Source organism: Polyodon spathula, chromosome 23 (genome assembly GCF_017654505.1).
Source record: "Polyodon spathula isolate WHYD16114869_AA chromosome 23, ASM1765450v1, whole genome shotgun sequence".
NCBI lineage: Eukaryota > Metazoa > Chordata > Actinopteri > Acipenseriformes > Polyodontidae > Polyodon > Polyodon spathula.
Genome location: NC_054556.1, coordinates 17,167,088 through 17,173,128, shown reverse-complemented (window position 1 = coordinate 17,173,128; position 6,041 = coordinate 17,167,088).

Below are 6,041 nucleotides of genomic sequence, written 5' to 3'. Positions count from 1 at the left end.
ATCTTGCTCGTTTGGTTGTTAGTAGCTTATTGATCCCAAAATCTCATCAAGCAGCTTCTTGAAGGATCCCAGGGTGTCAGCTTCAACAACATTACTGGGGAGTTGATTCCAGACCCTCACAATTCTCTGTGTAAAAAAGTGTCTCCTATTTTCTGTTCTGAATGCCCCTTTTTCTAAACTCCATTTGTGACCCCTGGTCCTTGTTTCTTTTTTCAGGCTGAAAAAGTCCCTTGCGTCGACACTGTCAATACCTTTTAGAATTTTGAATGCTTGAATTAGCAATACCTGTCAATACCTTTTAGAATTTTGAATGCTTGAAACTCACAGGAGACGTCCAGGAGGAAATAAAGATGTTTAGGACTCTTGTAAGTGGGTTGTTCATGCACTGGGCTTGCAATGTACCCAGGTGACTTTTAATCATCAAGAATCTCTTACAGACTCATTTGATTAGAAGTTTTAATGATTCAGAGTAGTATCAGCACTCCATCAGTTTATTAAATGTTTAAAAATGATTGAGTAGTTACAGCCTACATTGAATCTCAACTGGGAGGTCCAGTGCCTTAACAGGTATAATATCATTATTACTTAAATACGTTTATTGTTATAAAATGTTTTGCCCTTAAACTATGCAGGCATAAAGCTAAAAAAAATGCCCACCGTTAAATCTTAAAGCATCTAATATTTCACTTCTCCACAGCTAAAATATAAAACCTATACCTTATAGCAATGCATCAATATAAAAGAGATATACATTCAAAATAGTTCTTACCTCCCAAAAATATATATGGAAGTGTAGAATTTAACGTAAGGACAGGAACTGTCTTCAAAGGCAAAAACGTCTAAGAGAGATCCTCAGAGGATGGATCACATCAGCTTGTAGTTAACAAGTTAAGTGATACTTGACTAGGATTTTACCTCAGTTTTTATAGAGTTCTTGCTTCGCTTTTTACGTCAGAAGTCATAATTAAATCTCAAACACTAATCAGCCTTAACAGCTCTTGTCCTTCAAGTTAATAAATATCACCCGGCAACTCCTTCTATAAGATTAATTAGCCATCATCCCATACACCTTTCCTACATCTCCAAAATGTGTAAGGGGAACTTTGAACTGATGTTATTCTTTTTTGGTACCAGGGAGTTCCTGAACACAGCATGCAAGCAAGTGAATACAGTGCAAGTATATGAAGAATACATATATAAAGATGTTTAATATGTAACACCTACTTTGGTTTAATTATTCCAATCCTGGGTTAAAAATATATTTCCCTTTTAACATCAAAAGACATCCTCCTTAATAGGTTGGCTTCATTACTTATATAGATGTGGTTTAACAATTAACTAAAACATATTGGATAAAAGCTGGTAGAAGGCTCATATCAAACTTCTAAAGTCTGCAATTATATATCCATTCATTTTAACTTAAATTCAGTTTATCAAGAACATAATCAAACTATAACAGCCCCATTACAGCTATTCAATGCTTTAAAGCAGTGGTTCTCAACCCTGGTCCTGGGGGAACACTGCCCTGCTGGTTTTTGTTCCAACAAAGCACTCGGTTACATAACTGAACCCTTAACTGAACAAATAATTTGCCTAATCTGAGCTTTTTAAATAGAGTAACTTATAAAAAGTTTAAGAATTTATGTTTGTTATACAATTGTATACCTAAAGTGAAATCTTCAACAGTTTAAAATAATTAAAAAGCTCAGATTAGGCAAATTATTAGTTCAATTATGGGTTCAATTATGTAAATGAGCGCTTGGTTGGGACAAAAACCAGCAGGGCAATGATCCCCCAGGACCAGGGTTGTGAATCACTGCTTTAAACTAAACTTGACGTCTCTGTTTTTTACAAAAATCCTGTTCAGGCAAGTTCTGAACCACCTACTTCTCTATGGAGGTCATCCATCATTAATAGAAGAGTCTTCTGAATGCATTTTCTCAGACACAGCACAGCTCACCACTGACTCTGCGTTCCTGTACCAGGAGGTATTTCTTATATGTAAAAGATATTGGATTTCAAACCCCCCCCAAACATTAAAACTCATATTAGTTGCCAAAAAGTTATTTCCTTCAATTCCCCCCCCTTAGCTTAGCTAAGCTTAGCTCAATTCACAGGTGTTTCTTCATCAGTGTGGCCCCAAGCTAGCTCCCTTTTTACTCAGACTTAAAAAGATACAATAATATTTTTACTGTTATAACAGAATAAACAGGAATACAGAAATACTCTCACATAACTATAGGTTAATACAGAACACATTATAACTTGTTGTATGCACAGTGTGTTTTAACAATTTGTTTAGTATTTCTACTGGCTTTATAGCCTTTAAAACACAGTACAGTTATTACAACATTTTAACACACATGCAGTTTCACAAATGTTCAATCTGCTTCCAGTAGCTGTCACAGTCTTGGGTCAGTTTCTGCTCTCAGTGAGTCTGTCAAAACCACCACGTGTGTCTTTAAAAGCCTGATACCTGCAAAAACTTGTTAGCAGAACTTCCATCTTTACAGTTTAATTCCCATAATTATCAGTGGGAAGACTTCAAATAAAGTAAACAGTTTCTATGAAAGAGACATCTATATTTGCCACATACACCTTTCACTCAAAAAAAGTGATTGCACCTTGTGCAAGGGAAGATAGGTTTTAGGTTCATTTACAACAACAGACAGAAACTGACCATTCAAGCTTAGCTTATGCCTGCCCATACCATAACGCCACCGGCACCATGGGGCACTCTGCTCACAACGTTGACATCGGCAAACAGCTCGCCCACAAGACACGATACATGCTGACTGCCATCTGCCCGGTACAGTTGAAACAGGGATTCATCCGTGAAGAGCACACTTCTCCAAAGTGCCAGTGGCCATCGAAGGTGAGCATTTGCTCACTGAAGTCGATTACGACGCCAAACTGCAGTCAGGTCAAGACCCTGGTGAGGAAGATGAGCGCGCAAATGAGCTTTCCTGAGATGGTTTCTGACAGTTTGTGCAGAAATTCTTTGGTTGTGCAAACCCAGTTTCATCAGCAGTCCGAGTAGATGGTCTCAGATGATCTGGCAGGTGAAGATGCCGGATGTGGAGGTCCTGGGCTGGGGTGGTTACACGTGGTCTGCAGTTGTGAGGCCGGTTGGACGTAATGCTAAATTCTCTAAACGGCGTTGGAGGAGGCTTAAAGTAGAGAAATGAACATTCAATTCTCTGGCAACAGCTCTGGTGGACATTCCTGCAGTCAGCATGCCAATTGCACACTCCCTCAAAACTTGAGACATCTGTGGCATTGTGTTGTGTGACAAAAATGCACATTTTAGAGTGGCCTTTTATTGTCCCCAGCACAAGGTGCACCTGTGTAATGATCATGCTGTTTAATCAGCTTCTATAGTGGGAAAATTACATCTTACGCAATTTATGTACTAACCTCTGAGCTGTTTGTTCATGTGTTTGCTTAGCCTGTGTGACTTAAAAAGGGATCATACCAATGTAATAAGAAGTTTGAAGCTTATTTTCTTTATAATGTCTAGAATTAAAAAAATGCACTTTTATGTATACAGAAATGACATTTCTTTTCCCCTTTTAACCTTCACCTACATCTTGTTATTGCTAGGTGAAGAGAGTCTAAGGTAGACCAGAAATGTCCATATATAGTCATGCTTTGAAGAAGACTGCAAAAGAGCCTACGTGACAAGACAGAGATTGTCATGGTGCCAGGAGGAACAAGACATGCTGGCCAAAGCGATAATAAGTTAATTATAAGTAGTTATGATATTTGTTATATGATGTGATGTTATTGTTTAATTTGATAGGCCACTTTGATGTTATTACTGCTATGACTGCTAAGCTTTCCATGCTCAGGTTTAAGAGATTTAGGTATAATATAATAATAATGTGTTATTATCAATAGTTGTTTGTGAACATACTTCCTGTCTCATTGAAGAACTGACATTTCCCTCATAAGGAATGGAAAGGTACTGACATTTAGCTAGAAAGACAAAGTTCTATCTCTTAGCAACCGCAAGCTACTTCTGTGGCACTTCACAAGAAATGTCACCAACTTACTTTTCATTTGGGGGGGGGGGTTTGCAATTTAAATAAGTTGTTATGATTGGTCTCATCTTAATCTTCTTAGTTGTTGCTATCCGCAAATATTAAGTTGAGCTTCTGTGATTAGCTCTTAATAACTGTAGGTTACAAGGTATATATTATGCTTACTGGCTCTATGTAGTCAGAACATTGCTCAGTTTTCCTAACACCTGCGTGTGTTGAGATTGTTCTCGGGTTTGCAAACTATTAAACTTATTTACTCAATCTTGCCTGTTCTAATGAGTCTCTGTCTTAAAGAAGTTTAAAATGTAAACTTCCTTCACACTTCATGATGTGCCACACTTGTCAGGTGGATGGATTATCTTGGCAAAGGAGAAATGCTCACTAACAGGGATGTAAACAAATTTGTGCACAAAATGTGAGAGAAATAAGTTTTTTGTGTGTATGGAAAATTTCTGGGATCTTTTATTTCAGCTCATGAAACATGGGACCAGCACTTTACATGTTGCGTTTATATTTTTGTCCAGTGTGTGTGTGTGTGTATACACACACACACATAATTTCTCTTGCCAAATCCTAATATAATACCTGTGGAAACCATGTCTTTGAACCTATCTTTCGTACACTCATTTCCACTGGACATTTTTACTTTCTACACATAGTTCACTGAACACATAATTCAAACTCCCACTTACCCCTAATTATTCTCCACTCAGAGCTATAAAACCCTCTCACTCCAGTGGCTGGTGCACTTGGTTTACTTTGTCTACAATGTTCAAAGACAAATACTTGCTATATCAAACTTAAAGTAATTTTAGCGAACAAGCAATCTTACCTGTGTTGTACTTCCATTGGCTACATGGGTCTTAAAGTGCAGTTTTGAAAGAATCACATTATAATACACATGGATTGTCATTGTAAAACACCTGGTACTGCTTCGACTAAAGGAAGCTCTCAGTTTCACACCTTATTCTTAGACATGTTACACTTCCACTATAGAATAAAACTCAACAACACAGCTACACTGTAGAATAAAACTCAATAACACTTTACACACTGACTACAAAACAGCTACACTATAGAATAAAATTCAATAACACTGCACACTGACTACAGCACATCTACACTGTAGAATAAAACACTTGGCACCCATTAATATGAAACACTCCAGAGTGCTGAATTTAGAAATGCTGAAAAAAAGCTTCAGAAATTCAATGACTATCTATACAGTGTGTGTGTGTGTATATATCTATCTATCTATCTATATATTTAAACCTGGTATCTGGTACTCACTACATGTAGGTAGAATAAATCTGTTTGCAAACCATGCTTTCAGATCCAGATCCTTTTCTATCAGTACATTATATACATTTTTCATGACAGATAGATGATTACGTTGGGCTTGATTGAAGTTGTGACCCTGGAGAGAGTGCAAGAAGAGTAACCAGAGTAACACCACTTAGGAGTTGACAAAGTTAACCCTAATCAATACTTTAAGCACAGAAACCAGGACCAAAGGTGAGTCGGAAAACAAGACACATTTTTTTTTAGAGTGATGATGGGATGGAATGAGTTACCATGTTGCTGATGCTGAATCACTGGGATCCTTTAAGACCCAACTTGACAAAATTTTGAGATCATATACTAGGAACTGGAGGATCTTAAAAGGGCAAAATGGGCCTCCTCTTATTTATAATTTTCTTGTGTTCTTGAAAGAAAAAAAAAACAGAAAACACAGGGTGGGCAATATTGTGGTTGTACTGCTATAAAGTGACCAGATCTCTGCTCTCTCAACCAATTTCAACAAAAAAGTTGGGTCGAATCAGTTCAGTGTAGACCAAACTTGAGACGACACCATGCGGAGGTGTCTGCCAATAGCTTGTGGGTCAGCCACGCTGGCAAAGTAGATCAGTGCTCAATGGTTTTGTTATCTTTGCAAACTTTTATAGTGAGAAAACAGGCTTGGGTTGCACATAAAACAATAACATATATAACCATAGA